We start from the raw sequence: 20,704 nt of genomic DNA on the forward strand, positions 1-20,704 counted from the left end.
AACCAAAAATGTTCTATACATGTCCACGATGTATGTGCACTCTTGGTAGCTGGTCATCATGACTATAATGAAAAGTGCAAATTATGCAATCCATGTAAATTGCAAAGAGGCTTTGCTGTACAAATTAAAGACAGTAATTCATGTCTTGAAGAGATTTGTGACTCTCACCCTAGAGGACACTTATGCTCCAATTGCCACTATGACAAATGTGATCACTGGGAGAATAATTATCCCGGTAGGATTGGAAAGAACCCCAAACTTGATTTCAGTTTGTTTCTACGAGATTGGTATCGTCGTGGTTTTAAATTATTTTGGGAGGAAGAATCAGGTCCACAATTCAACTGTTGGGTTAACAAGCCAATTTGGTTTCTACGTCATCGTTGTGACAACATTGCCTATTATGACTATAAACCTAGTGATTTTTATTTGGCAGTTACTGAATGTGATTCACTATTTGACAACACTGTATGTGATATTGCTTCAAAAAGACAAATTGAAACACGTGAATTTTACAATATGAATACAAATAGTATCATTGACTATACAAAGAGATTTGACAAGAGTGAAGTTACATTGTACTGTAGAAAATGTTACCCTGACTTTGCAGCCAATCAAGAACAATATACAGTTAATTCAAATGATCTACCAGTATTAGTGGTTCTCGACAGTTGCCTATACACCGAAGAAGAAATATAAAGTGTAGAATAAAGACATTGTTGTATACATTTTTTCTTTATAAATAAACAAATTTACATACATTTTTTAAGCACTATGCTCGTAGGACACCGAAATCAATATTATACAGGTCAGAGAGGATATTTTCCACCATAAAATCGTTCAGACGTGGATTGTCTACATAAATTTGAGAAACTGCTTGTAAGTATAGCCACGATATCAGAACACGAAATATAGTAGTGCATGGAAACCGCAACTTTTAGTAGTCAGATCCTGTACTCTCTTCCGATTTTGAATAAGTGTAGAATGTATAGGGTAGGCCAAGAGGATCAAACAATTCCATCGTCTTCATTGTCTGAAAGATGCACAACCAATGGCCAGTATTCACAGTCGACGGACTGCCATTAACAATGATTAGGGTATTGTTTGCACTTTTGATTTTTCCAAGAAAGTCCGAGGGCAGACAATAGGATCTGTATTTGGACATGTAGGGGTCCATATTAAATACGCTGATTATTTGACTGGTTCATTATGCAAGGTCTAGTAGACCACAGCCTTCGGGAGTGATTTCCCAATAGGTTTCAAATTGATTTAGTGAGATTAGTGAAATGCTCTCAGGTAATGGGTCGGTAAATGTACACTCTAAACGCATGCTCCCCGTTCGTACTATACTCATATCCTGGGTACCAAATAGGTATAGTACAATGATACCATGTGTTTTAGCGAACATTTCTTCGATTATACCATTTTCAAATAGTTGTGAATCATGATCTAGGGTTTGCATTGTCAACTCATACAATGTCCTATAGGATTTATCAAAAGATAAATTGTAGAGTGTGATACTATTTACTTTTCAGAGAAGAGATGAAAGTCCAAACATCTCAAGTTTATGTGGGCAGTCAGTCCATGATCCTATTGCACTCGCGCTTTTTACAAATGCCAATGCTAATTTTGACGGAATTTCGGTGAATTAGTCGGTGAAGGTACGTTAGCCTGTGGCAATATGACGTCCGTTGGTGATTGTATGAGGAACAAGTAATTTAATATTATTTCCACTGGCTCTCAGTTTTTCCACTGCCAAAGCAACAGAATTCCTAACCTGTTGTTTTCGTACATGTAGCATTGCCGAGGTGAATGAGAGAGTTACACAAGGATTGGCAGCAAGTTCTTTTTGCAAAATGAAATTGGATGGAGCAAGCGTCAATTTTATATCCACTTTAATATTGGGTGGTAACCAGTGGGGTATATTAAATATTTCATGATATATTTTCCAACTAGATGTAATTCACTAGCTGTAGCATTTTTAAGTGCATCTGTACTATCAGTATCAGTAATATATTCATATCTATTGGAGGTACCTCTCAATTCCTTATATGACTTGGGTGTCATCAGCATGAACTGCATACAGCTTGTATAATTCAAGAGATTGTTGCTTGTGCTCACCAAATTGCCATTTATGTAGACACTGATTTGACGAAATAGATTATGTGATATACAATTTTCATAGAATATTCCATCAGCACGAACTGGCAATGCATTGTAGAATTTTCGAACATTCATTTGTGAATCTATAAATGTTAAAAACATGTCCATAAATTAGTCTTAATTGGAATAAATTTGAAAGTAGATATTATCGGAGAGGGGTTGTTGTGGATAAAATTGTTCATAGTATCCATGTTTTACACTCACATCAACATTTTCTGCATTGAATATATTTAAAGATGAAGTGATTGAAGGTTGGGAATCCTTATGCGGTAGATATGCCATCTATGAAAAGAAATCCAATTTCGATCTAACAATTCTCTTCCTGGGGCTTCTTCTTCTGTTTATTGTGCGTGTCGTCTTTTTCCTTCTTTTCTTTGACAAGGAGTGATGTTGTTTCTGACCTGAGTAAAGACTAGTGAGTGGTGGACTGTTTCTTAACCTTTTCAAATCTTTTCCATTTTAATGAGATTTGAATTGTTTGCCAATGGTTCGCGCAATGGCCCTAAGATTTTCCAAAGCACTATTTTTAAAATCCTTTCCAGAGCTCCAATCGTACAGTATAGAGGATGCAAAATCTATCGCAGCCGGTACGATGTGTTTTCTAGCCAGAGGTAGTACAGAGCAAAACAGCTTAGCAAACCAACTGCCAAGACCACAGCCAGACATTGATGAGCGGTCTTTGTAATAGTTCATTCCATTGTCCACTTGTCTTGGGCCATGAGTATTAGCATAGTAGTCAATATTAGGACAAATTAATACCACTTTTTTATTAAACATCTTGTTGCAGAATGGGTTGAAAATGGCATGTAACCACAGCCAAACCTTTTGATATTGCTAGGGGATCACCTAACTCAGTTCATAGTGTTAACTGACAGAGTTCCAAATAGGAAGTGATGACAGGTATATACTGAAGATGCTTTATATTGTAATGGTGAATATGTTCTTGATTGGTTCTTCGTTCAAGAACTCGTAGGAGGGGGACATTACTTTTGCCAACTCTGGATATTTCAGCAAATGGAGTGTTGAGAAATATACAAGTGTCAGTGGAGAATGCAGGCGGGTAGTCAGCGAAAATAAAAATTAGTGTTTCCAGTACTTTTACCATTGATTATATTGAGCTTAAAGCCAAAAATATCTTTTAGATTATTATTGAGAATAACCTTTTCATCGGCAATGGGTGAACTAATGTAGATCTTGCCCTCCTCCTTTGAATAGTTGAAATAAAAGGCTCCTTTTTTACGAATGGACATTCTTTTATTGATAGAACGACACAAATCATTCATATAGGTGAGTTCTTCGTAGGGTAGTTCAATATATGTATAATTCATCAAATTGATCTTTTGAATTTGTTCTTGATCACCTTTGGGTGGTGGCCAATCATAGGATCTAACCATTATATCAGATTTGCGATCTTTTCTCAGGATGTCATATGTGTTTTTGAGAACACAGTCGACAAGACCCACTTCATTCGCACCGTCAAATTTGATGGTGGGGGAGAGTTTTATCAAAAAACACTGGTTATATTAAAATCATTGTAGAGAGGATCGGAAACATTGGACATGAATGTCACATAGAAATCATGTTGTATCTTAGCCAACGAGCAAGCAACTGTCTCTTGCCCCTACGAGTACGACTCTTTAATATCTTTTCAATTTAATAAATTTCACTAGTGTTTCTAACTTTTTGTAGTTCATATTCATAAAAACCACCGAGGATCTCTTCATCTTTGGTGTCTCACAGTCGATATGTCGTGGGTTCAGTGTCTAGGATTTTGGACACTTTAAAAATTTCAGTGCTCCATAAGTAGTTCCCCTTTTCAAAAATATTGGCGGTTCTATTAATTCGAACAGTATCCCCAACATTGAATTTCTTCTTCACAATTTTTTTTTCACTGGAATATTGCTTAAGAAAAGCATCAAATGTATTTTCACTGCAATGAAATTCCCGAGGGCAAACATTTGACAGGGATCGATGTGGTAGTTGGTTATATATTTGCATGATTTTATCTAAATCATGAATAAAAGCAGCATTTTTTTCAGCGTGCAATATCTTGCAATTAATAGACGAATCTTTCTTATCAATCGTTCAGCCAATGCAGCCTTTATCGGACTGTGACTATGATAGAGCTTTGCTTTATATTTCAGTAGAACTTTTTGAATATGAGGATGAACAAATTCGCTACCGAAATCCGATTGAATTTTTCTATAATAATCTTGTTGAAGAATACTTTCTGAAGCATGAGCAACTTCAACACCTTTCTTTGTTCGCAATGAAATCGCATATGCTTTGTGACTAAAGACAATGATTGCCGCTAGAATATATTTGTAGAGTGTATTGTGGCGCTGTTGAATCGCGTCTAGAGTTAAAAGATCAGTTTGCATTATAAGCAGAGGGAAAAAGCTTTAGTTTGTCGATATTGTTTACCACGAAGCCTACGACTCCGATGTAGAGTGTGACTCGGTTCATTTTCTAGACACTATTTGTATTTTTTAATGTGCTGCCACTTATGTAAGAAAAAACTTTAGCAAGCGTTGTGGGGGAACTTAGACTTTCCACTTCACCAATATTTTCATAGACATGTTTTAAAACTTCATCCATTTTGAACGAAAACACGTAGTGTAATGTCCACTCCTCTTTTGCACACTGGAGGATGATGCTTGTGACGATGAGTTGATGTCAATACGTCTTCACTTTTGTCTAATCATTATTGGTGTTATCAAATCATTGCTTTTGCTACAAGAAGTGCTAGTATTTTCCAAGTTTGATTTAAAATCTTCAGCCTTTTCTCCTTTTTTAAATGGCGGTGTTGTTAGAGGACTGGCACCTCTACTATATTCTCTTAATTTCTTCCGAATTTTCTTATCGCCAATAAGACTTTTGTAGAAGTTTGATGCATTTAGAAAGGTGTATAGTTTATTGTCAAACGATAAAAGTCCTTTACGATTCGTAACCATATCGCAAATTAAATCAAGTAGATTGTAACCTTTTCCCTGAATTATAACTCGTTTCTCTCTGTTATCAACTTGAACTTAATAATCATCACCATTTGCCAACATGAGATATGTTAATACTCTTTTACTCTGTTCTCGATAGGTCATTGGCAATAGGTTTCCAATTGATGCCACTATGGAATTCAATTCCTTCTCCTTTGATTGTGCTGCAGAATCTTGAGGGGGTGTTTCCTGTTTGTAGGGACCTTTGACATTGGATCTCTCACGATAATGTCTATGTTTGTCCACACGACGCAATGCATCTTGAAGTAAAACTATTTTTATATCAATGGTAATATTTACATAATTAATATATTTGCCTATATTGTCTTCAAAGTGTTCCACGAGGGAGAGGAAAAGTTCTGTTGGAGTCAACTTAAAGGGTTTAGCCATCTAGTGAAAACTGTTTTAAAGTCATGCGCGTGTTGGCGGTGAAAGTGTAAAAAGCTACCGCCCGCTTGAAGGAGACGTTTTATTTTAAACTTTGTTCCTTTGTTTTTGCAAGCCACTTACAGTGGAACGATGTTGCTTTGTCTGTTATCTAACACCATCTGGCAAGTATATATTCCCTCAGTTAAATTTAAACAAAGTTCAGATGTTAGGTTGATAAATTCATTGTTAACACTATCTTTGAGAATGGCCTGCCTGAGTGGAGGTTTTGATATGCTTAGAACAGAAAATAAGTGTTTATTTTCGTGTAGTTTCTTCAATGTCATGATTGCGACTAATAGCCTTTTCTACTGTTCACCGGAAGATATACAGTAATTTATTAGTTGAAAATATCTGTGACTACACGTAGATCTTCACGTGTATTCTGATTAAGATCTAGCAAAATGTACCCATAGGGCTTATTTGTCGCTTGACTGTACGCTGAAAGTATAAATTTGGGGGCGCCGGGATGTATTTGCTTATTAAGAGTTATTAGAGACCTTGAATCACGAATAACTCGGTAGATAATATAGATGGTGCAATTCAAAGCAAGGGTTCTCATACGCTTGCTCAGATGAGACAGATTGTGTAGAAACTAGGGTTATGGAAATGTGTTCATGATGAGAGCGAACGGTAAACAGTTGTAGCATTTTCTGTGAAAAATGTTCAATTGATTCAGCCAAATCATCAATAATAAGCCATGAGTTTGGTTCAATACTATTAAAAATATCAAGTCCTTGCATGAATTTTATCTGCACTGATGCAGCAATAGCTTTTATTTTATTGTATGACTCCTGCCAAATACTATAGCCATAATAAATTTTCTTTGGTTGTTCCAAAAATATTTTATTACAATTTTTCATTATTTTAGCTAAAAGTGTCGTTTCCCCTGACATTGATGGCCCACACAGAAACGACCTGAATGGTGTTTTAAATTGACAAATACTGCTGCTGCTGTTGACAACAGTCGGACTACAAGTAACTGTAAACCATACTTGTCTAATGAATAAATAATAATTTTCCTTTAGATTTACCTATTCAATAACAAGAACAAAAAAAAACATTTTTTTCCCTTTTTTGACAAAAACAACTTAAAATACAAGACGAATAGCACACACTATTTTTCACTTATTGACAAAAACAACTTAAAATACAGCCAGAACAATAGCAACACAGTTGAACAAATTTCTGGACTAAGAAGAAAAAATGAGAATCACCCCCAAAGGGTCCCCTCCGGAGCTGAAGGCTGGCTGCGGGCGGGAGCCCTCGGGGCCGCACGGAAAAGAAAACTCTGTATACGATAGCCGCAGCTGCAAAATGATGATTGACAATGCTCCCCCCCCACTCACCAAGTACTATTGGAATTTAGGTTATCTCATCAATTCAATTCAATTCAATTCAATTTATTCGAATAAAAACATATCCAGACGGAGTTGGTTTCGATAGTTCACACATTCAACTCGATCTGAAATTAAATAGTGGCCATGGGGGACTACTTTTACACCATTCTCGAGCACATAGACCTTGTCGGATATGCAGGACATGGTATTTTTTCCACTCTAACAGTATAGTTTCTATATTGTAGAGAGCGAATTGCTAGCAATTTTGCTCTTCGTACTAGACAACTGTCTAAACAGTTTCTGTAGACACTAATGCCGAAATTATTTCTTATGAAGTATGTAGGTACCCCTTTGCACGCCTGTTTTATATGCTTGCCGTGTATTTCCACAGACTAAACTTTAGGACCGGGGAACACCCCTTTGGATATTAAATCAATCCCCGTCTCTGATTTTAACATTACTAGTTGATTGGGTGCCTGGCGTTTCACTAACTCGGGGTAGATGCTCTCATTCCAGTTGGTAAAGTCCATCCGCGAACTGATGTGCACCCCATTTTCCAAATCATTTAATAAATCCCGGGTTTTAACTTTTAACAACAGAGACTCTGTGTCCCCATAGTAAACTTGAACCTCCCCCTCTCTTGGCCATTGTCCCTTTCACACATTGTAAAAGAACGACAACATGAGTTTTTTTCAAAATTTCAAGTACCGACCTACCCCCTGCTATATTCTTAGACAGTACAACATTTCTCTTTTTTCTGTGTAGAAGAACCATATTTGGCTCTGTGATCGTGAAGGTTGTAAAATTGGGATCGGCAATAATTCATGAACATTCTTTGGGACAAGTTACGAAGTCACAACTTGATCTGCTTCGTACACTTTCACACATTTTTCCAAAAGCTGAATCTAAAAATGAGTCATTACATTTTTTTCGACTTTACTTTTTGCCTGTGAACATTGACGAAGGAGTCAATGAACGCTTTCAAGTAGGGTTTCTGATCAAATTGCAGGGCCCTCTGTATTTTTGTGACCCTGAAACCATTGCTCACCATCCACCGCAATAGGACATGGTGAACAACAATATTCTGTTTAGGGTCCAGATCGGCAATTAATTTCTGTTTGGAGGAAATCCAGTGCATGCCCATATCCTCAGCCAAAGACCGATAGTATAGGCTGAATGAGTCCTTGGTCACAGGTCTATTGACGCACAGAAATACAAAATCTTTTACTGTATCTTGAAGTTCCACTGGTATGTGCCCGTAAATTCCAAAGAACCATCCTTGTGGACCATTCTCCACGACAGTCTGAATGTCGTTGATGTCACAAGGATTCTTAGACCATTTATAATTGCCACTTGGTAAACAGTAGTGAGGCATTGCCGAGGTGTACAATGAGTTCACGTCAAGAAAAACTGCATTAGACTTCACACCGGTGTCTTGTCGAGTTGGATCCGTTGTTAGAACACGATCCCCATGAAAAACATAATCACCCCTCATCGATCTTTCGACAAAAAGGTGTTGATCCACATCAGTGATCAACCCTATTTTCTCCCTATTAATTCTTATAATTAAGTCCATGACGAGGTGTGGTGCTGAAAAATAGTAGCTAATATCAAGCACAAACTCTGAATATATTTGATCTGTGTTTTTACAGATGATATCTAAAAGAGTTAACACATCACTGGCCAAGTACATTATACAATTTTCCCAACCATTTTTACAATTACCCTTAGCCCATACCCTCTTGGCAAATTCATAGTCCTCGTCAGTGCGTTCACTACTGGTCAGTGAATTATGGGATGCATCAATGGGAGGGAGCTTTTCTTCGCTCAACCAAGCGCCAGAGCAGTAATAGTCACATACATATATGCCTTTACAGGTCAGTAAGTCATACATTTCACTGTCTGGAAAGCGCTGTTCAAGCAGAGAGAAACTGTCAAAATTGTCACTTTTCTGAAATGAATGAATTGACTGAGAGCCTTGGGAAAAATATATAAGAATATAAAAACCCGATTTTATTGCAACACGTATGTTCATTATCCACTGCCTGCCATTTCAACTCTAAAAGCACCAGCTTCTCAGTACATTTGGGGATAATATTGTAAGTAAATAAGTTGTTTACCAGTAGAAAAGGGGGTGGCAGTCGTGACGGGACTCCATATATGGGCATGTTTTTATGGTTTATTGATTCTAATGGGGCCAATGACACCTCTTTCAAGGTCGATTTATTTGTTGTTTCAAAGTGTATTATCTCCGGGGTGATATTTGCACATGCGCATTTACGGGGGAGAGATGTATTGATCCACGAAGAGGAGAGTATTTCCGAGAAATTGATTGCGTAATGGAAGGGGAGAGAATTTCCAAGAAATTGATTGCTTGATCGAAGGGGAAGTGGTTTTCCGAGAAATTGATTGCGTAATCGACTAGGACAAGTGGATTTCTGAGAAATTGGTTAAATAATGGATGGGGGAATTTTACTGATACGATAACGCGAAAAAAATCACGTGTCTCCTTCTAAGCCAATCAGAGAGTCGGTTACATCTCATTCTAAGCCAATCAGAGAGTCGGTTACATATGGTTTCCCATTACATTGCAATTCGCCCTTGAGATTTCTTATATAACGGACTTGCGTTGTAATTAAACATTCAGAAAGTTCCTAGACACAATGGATATAACAATGGAATATATTGATGAGCTGGAAGCCTTAGCTACAGCGATTTACAATGTGAGTTTTGTTTAGTAAATTTTCAGGAAATCGATCATTGGAACGAGTTGTCCAGTGCAGATACAACTAGTAGTATCTATTTTCATCATACCTCAACCAACGAAGAGTACTCGAGGCAATTTTCAGCCCAGCTTCGTCTACGAAGATTACAGTTACCTTTTGAACATTGTTTCCTCGACCACGAACCACATTACGTATCAGGTAACAGTATATTTGAATCTCAGTATCCAGTGCATTATCGAACTATATAATCACATAAATCCTGAGAAGCTCATCAACCAGTTCAAGATATAAGTACATAAATATCAACCTTAATAATAAATTTGGAGCCATGTACCATACGACTCTATAGTCATGATATTTGATGATCCCAAAAATTATTTATGTGTCGCAGATTCACGCATCGAATCCCTTTCGACCATTTCTTGGAATCCATCCTATCCCCTCTATCAAGTGTGAAAAGTTAATATCTCTGTTATCTCATAAATGTTACGAGATAATTTCGGAAAAATGGACCTGGAAACAAACCATTGAATTACAGAAATCAAGATTAAACCCAGTGACTAACCCCTCAGTGACAATATACCCCTCCCACAAGTTAAAAGACAATATGTTGAAGGTGTCACTAAAGTTTGATGTCGACCCATGCCAAATCCAAACTTCAATTCCCCTGTGATTAACGAAGGAATCACCGAAAAAGTTAATAGACGCAAGCCAGGCACGAACAATTCTATAAGAGAACTGTGATCCCTAAGTACACGAATGAACAATTTTATACGAGAAATTCCTTCTCTGTGTGCATTAAAATATCCCAAAAATTATATGATGAAAAGAAAATGAACGCAATCCGAGTGTTCAACACCTTAATGATAAGGCACCCTATGAACTATCAAAAAGCAGGTGAGAATGAACTCTGATAGCATATTCCCACACCTGTAGCTGGAAACATCATTTCCTATTGGAAAATTAGAGAAAGCTTGTCATGTGAACATAATCATGCTCGAACTGTTCCATGAAAAAACTATATTGTAAGTGCTTTGAAAATTTTGCCAAGACAAAAAGAGTGAAGGGCAATAATTTACAACAGAAGGATTGAGTACGCTAAAGAGACACGAAGGTGATGAAATAGGTGTGAATTTACATATGTTACATCTTAATAACTTTGAAAACTCAAAAATTCCAATATCCTATCATTAATGTTACGTAGCAAACGTCCCCAGTGAAAGTGTTCTAATGTTACCAGTGAACGTGGTAAGCCCAATATTGTGTGTTTTAAATCGTTCTTATATGTAGTGTTAGATGTTCAGATAGAGTTAGGTGTAGCGTTGTCGTACTATTCATTTAATGTAGCGTAGATAGGAAGCAGTGTGCCCTATAGTCAGCAAAATAAAAAAAACTTGTGAAAGGTGAATTCTCAAAAAAAATCTTATGTTCAGGTAGAATAGCCCCAACCTTGTTAGAAATGTAAAAGTAATCATTGTTAGATGTAGAAAAAGAAAAAATCTTTATTACAGTAGCTAGGCTAGAACCATAAATAATCTTAGTCCAGTAGATGAATTTTAGATAGGGATGTATAATAAAATAAGAAAACTAATAGAGAAAATTTTTAGCCCTCCTGATTAATCTTATATAAAAGTATAAAATAATACAATGTCACTTAAAATTACGTAGTACCAATAGTAAATAAATCACGAATATTCCAAAATCCCAAGGGCAACCAAGTCCTAATGACGGGACGTCATTAAATAATGGGAAGGGTAATATGTACCATGAGTGAAATGTGATATATTTAAATACAAAAAATAAAATTCCTTTTTTCTAAAGATAGTTCCGACATAAATTAAACGTCCCCTAATTGAGTTCAAATACTGTTCCCAAGAGTCTAAATTCTTAATCAGCAAAAAGCGAAATCGCAATTTTAGCTTCAGTCAAACAATGACGCAAGACGGTTTTGAGTTTCGCTAAGATCTTTGGTAATAAGAAAAATGATAGATACAATGTTTCGGAGGAAGTCTAAGTTATAAGAGAGTGTGAACGTTGAAATCATCGAAATATTTAAAACAAAATTATTGGATAAAGAGTTCGCATAATATAGTGAGTTTGTGAACATAATTACAAAATAGTGACCCCCTCTACAGGACTTCGGCCAATTGTGAGTCAGCTCTTAGAGCGCAGGACAAAATCTATGGTTTATAGTGTTGTAAAAGTTCTTTTTTGGAGGATTCGTAAATCAGATTTAGGCAGTCGTAGATGAGGATTATGATCAGAATTATTTCGGCGTTCAGGCATTGCAATTATGTCATTATTATTGTCTCTGCTCCTATTTGTCGTCAATTGAAGTGAGCATTGTTGTACACCTAAAATGTAAGTCACAACAAATCTATTGCTATTCTATTTGTGTTTATTTTATTTTATATGTCACTATCTAGTCGCACGACAGGTAATTAGTTCGTATGTCTCCACGGTACGTTCCCAGGGATCTGATTTCTATATAACCTTAGAGGTAATTGATTTCCAGATAACTCAAGGAAAAGAGGTTACATTTATATAGCTACATATTTGGTTTTCTCCCTTTCAGCGGGTGGTGTGGTCAACCATTAACATTACTCCCCATTGCTGTGGCGAGGGTCTGGATGGCACGATCTTTAGCGCTATAAGTGGCACTATCAAAGAATTTATAAGGTGTAAGTTCACAGCCTTAAGGTATAATGTTACATTCGACGCGGTAAATCTTTATTACCAAAATTAATACTAGTCCAGTCCATAAAAGTTCATCGCTACATGTAAAACTTATTCATATTAGAACAAATGACATCAAGAGACGTAATTGCTCTTGTTGTCGGAATTTTAACTATTTGTTTAATATTAATATTTAATATTAAGGTACAGATAGAGTTTATATTGAGGTCATTTGTATCACCAAGTAAAAAATACCAGTATTTTGATACTTGGATAAAACAAAGTCAGCACTAGTCTGGAATTGCTGTGTAAATTTACGTTTTTTGTCGATATTTTGGTTTGGGGAATAATAAAAACTGCCGCTACTATTATATTAAAAGGACGGAGATGAATCTTTGGTCTTAGACTAAGCCACAGGATTTCATCATAATCAGAGAAGTTAGGAGTGGAAATGAATTTCGACTGAAGATTATTTTGAGCAAAGAACAAAATACCTCCCCCTTTTTTCCGAGAAGGAGGTCAGAAGGAAAACGCTTAATGAACTGGGAGCAATTTTTTATTTTAAGGAAATCAGGGTTTTGTGCCTGAATTTCTGTTACAGCTATGACATTAATATTTTGAATTTCAGTTATACCCTCAAGTTCAGTTAGTTTTTCGAAGTTTAGGCTCTCGGCATTGGTAAGTAGGAACTTAGGAAACTTGAACCGATTAGCACACCGAGATATCATTTGCGTTTAGGGCTGGGAGTTAAAGGATGAGTTTTTAGCACTATTTGTAAATTTGGGGGTAGGAACTACGACTCTTGAGGCAGGTGATATGAGATTTTGATATGGAGAAGTAGGGACTTCTGTGTGGGTTGGAGCAAGGAGGGTTTGGTTGAAAGGGGCCACATCTTTTAAACCTGGGTTACTCTTGGCTGATAATATTTGGGAGGGAAATAAGACGGTGGTATTTTCAGGGGGATCAACTTGGGAGGGGATAACTGTAGCGTTAAGAGGGAAGGGATTTTGCTGGGAAAATGGATTTTTTTTCTAATTTTACTAATTGAATGAAGCGGGCTCTGCTTGTGGGTTAATTAAGAACTTGTAACTACTTTCATATTAAAAGTTTTACTGCACCTGGCTATAGCACAATAATCCCTGTTTTTCAAATGTAATAACATGCAATTAGTTTCAAAACATAGGCCACTGTGAAGTTTATGGCAGGGTTTGGAATGGGAAGGGAGAAATAATTGTGGTTGCAGTGACCAGTAGTTAAAATAGACATACATGGGTGAATAAAAATACAATCGGTCTTTTTTATACACTTTTTGGTCAAGTAAAATCGGCAGGCAATAGAATTCTTCCCTGATTTGACTTCAGGAACCAATTTACTGTTGATACTCAAGTTATCACTGACCTCTGGATCTGGAATATTTGCTGAGTTCACACTTTAATTTTCACTGCCTCTGGAATATTGATTGAGTTATCATTTAAGTTGTGATTGACCTCTGGAACTAGGTCACCGATTAAATTCATATTTGAATTGACACTTTCTTCATTAATATTCATGTGTTTGGAGTTATTTTTGCATCTGGATTGAATTGCAGTTGGTTTTAAATTAGCGATTTGTTCATTTGTATTCACAGACTTAAGTGTATTCTTAGTTATATTTCCCCTAAGATGAATGAAAGTAGAAATTCCGTTGGTTATGAACTCGAGTCTTTTCTTCAGTACTAAGAGGGAGAGGAGGGAAGGGCCAAATAGGGGGTGGATTCATAATTGACACAAGGAATATTTTCAGTCTGGCAGGAGGTATCATTAGAAGGCTCACAATTAGATTCAAAATCCGTCTGGGCACTAGCATCTTTAGTTCCTAGCAAAAAATCAGTCTGACAACTGGCAACACTCGTTAAAACTGGTAGGGGAGTAGTCTGACACTCGCTTTGTGTTGCAATAAAAGCTTTACCATTCTTTTGGCAAGGCGGGGCAAAGGGGACGACCTGATATAATCTAAAATTTCTATTAAGGAAGAATTTTTTTCTGACAATCAGTGTCGTGGGGTATTACTAGCTTTTGAAGAATGTATTTCAGACAATTGGCGTATTGGGGTATCATTAGCTTTCGAAGAATTAGGGGTGGAGTATTCTTGATTTTTGCTGATGTTTTGTTTCGAGGAACAATCAAAACACAACCAGTTCTTATTCCACTGGGAATGTTCAATCCCCGAAAATTGCTTATAAATAGCTGAGTTGCAAGTACTACATATCAAGCAATTGATTGTTACCCTTAATTTACACTCAGGACACACTCTCTTAAGGTCATTTGGTTGATTAACATAAAAGGTTCAATTCACCTGATGGCTGGTGACGAAATCCGGAACTTAGGTCAGAGTTATTCAAATTTGTCACTGAATTAACTGCTATTAATTTGGAAAGGCATAAACCAAATAGATGTTAACAGGTTGAACTCTGGTTGAAGACTCAAAAGGAAACTTAATACAATCAGTCCTGCTTAATGTATAAAACTGAAGCAAGTCAACTGACTTGAGGAAACTCAAAATAGACATCCAAATGCAGGACACTCAGCACAGTCCACTTTTAAGTGGAAAACTCCGTATAGACATTTCAACAAATAAAAACTACTAGTAGTAGTAGAAGTTGTAGTAGTAAATTTTGTAAACTGTTAAATAAAAATTTTTTTTTTCATTATTTACATACTCTTACTGTAAAAATGTCTCCATATAACTAATTAAAAAAATTCTATTATTTAAATAACGTAATGATTTTTCATTGAGTGGGCACCCCCCCGCCCCAAAAAAAAGATGGAGTCAATCCTTAGAATAACACAAATAAGAAAAAGGCTTAAAAAAAAAAAATGAAAAGCGGTGGTTGACTTTGAAATAATTTGCGGCTTTTCTCGTGTGGTTAAATGTTTTCATGATTAGAAATCAGGGCTTTTGATGTTGCTCCTTACTTTCCGTTACAAAAACTTGTTTTTTATCTAATTTCTGAACATTTTTCATTTTATGTAGGTTAGATTTTGACTCGTCGTGCATGGAAAAATTAAAACACAAGGATTGTTCTGACAGATTTATTCCAGATATGAAGGGTTTCCCCCCTCCTTAATACCATGCTCTTTATGGTCAAGCTGTCTGCACTTTCAAAACAATCTTTGTGTTTTACAATTTTTAAAAAATATTCTAGCAGACAATTTTACCATAAATAGATCGATCTAGACCATGCTTAAATTAAACAAATTTGTAAGGAACTGTCAAAACTTCAACCTATAATGGTCAATGCCCTTAAGTTGGACCCTTATCAGACTCTTTTGGTCCGGAAAAATTATAAAAATATGCTAAGATGAAGAAAATAACGGAGTCAAATAATCTCTTTCAATCCATAAAATGATAAAATATGAAGAATGCTTAAATTAAAGAAAGTTTTAAAGCACTTCGAATCTGATTAATGTTGCTTCAATAATTCAGTAGCCTCCTATTTATTTGTATCTAAAAAGCTGCTGTTATTCCAATATTTTGTAAGACTGAAATGTTTTAACCCGAATTTGAATCTGATTGACGATACTTCAAAATCCCAGGAAGCTCATATTTACCCAAATCTGACTAAAGGTACTTCAAGAGACCATTAACCTATTATTTATACGTCTGGCTAATTATACTTCAATAGCTCACTAGCCTATTATTTATGCGTATCTAAATGGTATCTGTAATACCATTATCTGGCAACACAAAATGGATTCTTTTTTATTAAAATATAAAAATGTACTCACATGCGTTCTCTTTGAATTCTCCATTTCAGTATCAGAGCAAATAATTAATCAGAGCAAATAATCTATTTCAGTCGTTGGATGACTTATTCAAACTGTAAAAAATCATATCCCAACAGTGTATTTTCTACCCCAAAAATTTGAATATATTATCCTATAGCCGAGATGGGTTTTTAGAAAAGCTAGGATATTCAGGTCACCGTATATGGTGTCGCTTCAGTATCCTATACAGTATTTGGCTTAGAAACTTGTCTACTTGAACCAGAAAGCGGTCTGGCAGGTCTTGTCCCCCGTCAAATATATAGGTAGCATACGGTGTTTGACAGACCAAGGACTTTTAAATCACCCGTCAAATGTCAATATAGGTTACTACTGATAAATTTGCATGTTTGAAATTTATTGGAAGAATTGTGCCCTAAATACCAAGCATACGAGGGAGTTCAGTGTATGCACTGTAGAAAGTTATTCTGAAATTTTCTCCAAAAAATCTTTTAAATAAACATATTCTATTCATTTTTTTAGTCTTGTTTTAAGGGAACTGATGGCTAATAACCACTCACCATAATTAAATTGCCTTAGTTGATTGAATTTGTGATGCATTTTATTTTTGAAAGTACTCTGTAATTGTTAGATACTGATTTTTGACACATCCCCCCCTCCTCCTCGAAATGTTGGTCTGACTCGTATAAACGTAACAAAAATCATATAATAATTCGTTGAGGCATTAAAAAAATTAACGCCCCCTCCCCAATAGCAAGTGCTTTCATAAGTTTATTATCAAATTCTACTATTATCTCTGGCATTATGCGTAAAGTCCATCTATTCTTTAATTGATCAAAAAAAGCTTTTTCACAACATAAGTTTTTTTTAAGTAAAGAACTCCATTAAACCAAAAATGAACAAAAATAGAATCAAATAATCTACCAAGCATACAACTACCACAAATCAGTATCAATAAATATATGAAACCCAAAACGAACAGAAATTAAAATAAATAACAGAGTCAAACTCAAAACGGACAGAAATTAATATGGGTAGGGTTCAAAAACCCCTATGCTTTCTGAAAGCTATAATATAATTTGTACTTTACTGAAAATATTCAAATGAAGGTGAATTGTCAGTTTAATATACATAACAATGCTGATATTTACTTTTTAAAATCTTAATTAGTTTTGATTTCTTAAAGCTATAAAAGTGAAAACATTTTGACAGAATTTGAGTCAAAGTAATTGGAGGGCGATCAGCCCTCTGCTTTAGCTCATGATTTTCCAGAAAACTTCCAATCAAAATTTTAAGACAGCCATTTTGTTCAGAATTGCTGAATGGTCTAGCAACTATGTATATGTAGGGTTATTGGGTAGGTCAACCCCGCACAGTTATGTAATTTGCCCATTATGCTTTGAAACTAAACGTTGCTTTAAAATTGAATCAAAACACACTGTTTGAATGCTGGTTGCCAATAAGACATCTCATCATACAAATAGGAGTTTGAGTTTTATCTAATCCGACAAAACTCCTTATTCAACAACCTTTCTTGGCCCATCGGGAACCCCAATGACTATGAGCCTACGTGTGCCGGATGACCATTGTTTGTTGATTCTTGAAGAGATATGGAATATCCACAAGCCAGCGGGAACGCCACAGATCCTCGCAATCCAGATTTCTCTCTGATATTATGATTTTCAGTCCAAAGAAACCATCACTCTCTGTAGATGCAGGATTTTAAGCTGGTTTCTCACTCCTTTGACTTGGTGACGCAGGGGCACCAAGCCTTACCGAACCATTAGGAAATTTATGGGAAATATATTTCTCCTTCAGATCATCATGGTGGACTTGACCACTCTTCAAGTTGAGCCCTCACAAAAGTAGCACAAGAAAGAATGTAAATAGACTGTAGATTTAAGAGCGGTTTAGGTGAGGAACGGTTGGTGTCCATAACCAGACGCCGTGCTTTATTATGCATGACAGAAAGTGACTGCAGTGTAGAAGGAAAAGTAGACTTCCATACAATGGAGCAATACGAAACATATGACTGGACATGGCAGAAAAAAAGAAGCTTCAGAATAGATCCAGGAGATGTGTGTCTGAGTTTTCGAAGAATACCCAAAATCCGTGATACCATGGCTACATGGTTTCTAAATGAAGACTTTTACGATGAGAGATGGAGGCAAAACCCGAACACATGGTTGTAGTGATTTTTGCTCCTTTCAAGCTTGATTTGCACATTCAATTTAAGTTTCACTCGTTTTAGGATTTACATATTCATTTATATTAGTATTTATTGTATGTTTGATTGCTATGATTGTTTATTTAATTTCTGTTCGTTTTAGCTTTTATTTATTCTTTAATAATAATTTCTTGTAATTTGTTAATTTATATTAGAACTTTTTGTTTGTTTTTTTGCTATGATTGTCAATTTAATTCCTGTTTGCTTTGGGTTTTCTTTTTTCTTTAATAGTAATTTCACGTCGTTTCTCGTTTGATTTTAACAGGTATTTGTATCTGCTGATCTTAAGTTTAATATGGCCTTTACGTTTCTTTGAAAAACTTCTTTTTTGGAAACTTGTTTTAATTAATACATGAAAAAGGGATGCTCGCAGAGACTTGGCAGTGGCTCATTCAGTCAATAAAGTCAACCTCAATAAAGGATGATTCTCGGTGATCATACTCTTAATTGATATTGTTAAATATACAATTAAAAAAAAATATGTAAAAAGCAACCTTAATTATGCAATGCTAATATAATATTTCGGTCTGTTTTGCATCATTCATTAGAAAATGAAACATTAATGAAAACATTATTTTTACAAGGCATGTTTATAATACTTCATATAAATTGGTTTCCATTTCTAATTAAACCATAAAATTAAGAAAAAAAAGTCAAATCAATAAGGTAAAAATAAACATTGAAGTAGGATAAAGCAAATGAATCTCAACTTGAAACAAATTTTAGTGCGTCTGTTTGCAATATCCACCTGAATGCGAAACTTTTTTTTTCAGGATCTTTTGATTGCTTTGTTCATTTGATAAAAATCTTGTATTGACGAGGTATGTTTGCAATATGTACATTTAGTAAGAAAAATTCCATATTAACTTGAAACATATAGTTAATAAAAAGAAACTCAAATCAATCGTAAAAAATATTTAAGAATGGTAAAGCAAAGGAATCCCAAAATTTTGACACCAAAGCATGATTTCAGTTAGTAGTCTAAAAAGATCTTTTTATATTATTATATTCATTTCATAAAAATATAATTTTTATGAGGTATGTTTATAATTTGTAAATTTATTCAGAAATAATTCTTTTCTAATGTGAAACATATTTTAATAAAAGAAACTCAAATCAATCGTAAGAAAATCTTTAAGAATGATAGAGCAAAGGAATCCCAAAGTCTTGACGCCGATGCATACTTTCAATTGCAGTAATATCTTGATAGTATGAACTATGTTGTTAGGCAATTATACTACTAACTGATTCTATTGTTGGGTGATATTCAGTATTGACATCTAAGTTTCAATATTTCAGACCAAATATCGATGTCGATACATAAATATCGATGTTGAAGACTATATTTAGAATTTCTTACTATTTTCCGCTTTCCTTCCATCTACCGCTATTAGTCCAGCAGAAAAGATTCAACATACAAAGTTATATGCATATATGGGTCATTAAATGGCCAATAGGTCAATATAGCATTCACAGGATGGTAAGACGGCTTTCTTATTAATTGTATTATTGGAGATTAGCAGGATCAGTACAAGATACAAGGGTATATCCCAAATAGGAGAAAAAATCCTATAGGAGTGCTGCTATTGATTTTAAAATTAAAGAACGTCATCTAATACTATCGGGTGTCTAGGGTTAATCTTGAGCTGAAATTTTGGAAGGATAACCACCTTTCCGAAAGCTATGACGTTGTGAGACTCCAGGATGAGAATTTGAGGGAAACTTTCCAGGAATAGTTGAATACTAAATCAGAGAGTCTAAAACTTTACAATATAGAAGATGGATATAATAACTTTATGAACATAGTTTGGGAAGTCTCTGATGGCGCATACAAGAATTATTTTAGAGGTAGATTATTCGAAAATAAAAGGAATGAAAGGAAAGAAAAGAAATTATTCAAATATGAATTAAGGATGCGTGAAGAGGGGGCAATGGCTGAAATTGCTGAAGATCTGGAAAATGCAGCTAGACGGAGTAATAGTGAAATATTGTATAGGCGTGTTAAAAAATTGAAGGGGAATAATCAATCTGGACTTGTCTCAGTTAACGATAGGAACAAACCCACAATTAGTGATAAGGAAAGTGTTAAAGAGAGATGGTCAAGACACACTGAAAATGTGTTGAACCGTGACGAACTTACAGGGAAATATATAGAAAAGACTAAAAGATTTGTGACACTGTGAAAGTGATAAAAGACTTATTTAGTGAAGAAGAAGTAGTGGCAGTACTAAAAAGATTAAAATATAATAAGGCCTCAGGTACTGATATTGTTTCTTTGGCCCTGTAGGAAAAAAATTACTTAGTATGATGATAAGTTTTAGCCTTAGAGATGCCGTGGGTAAAATTTTACGAGAAGAACAGTGTGGTTTTAGGAAGGAGATAGGATGCGTCA

This window comes from Artemia sp. Qi Xiang Cuo, chromosome 3 (genome assembly GCF_049724085.1).
Source record: "Artemia sp. Qi Xiang Cuo chromosome 3, ASM4972408v1, whole genome shotgun sequence".
In the NCBI taxonomy this organism is placed as follows: Eukaryota; Metazoa; Arthropoda; class Branchiopoda; order Anostraca; family Artemiidae; genus Artemia; species Artemia sp. Qi Xiang Cuo.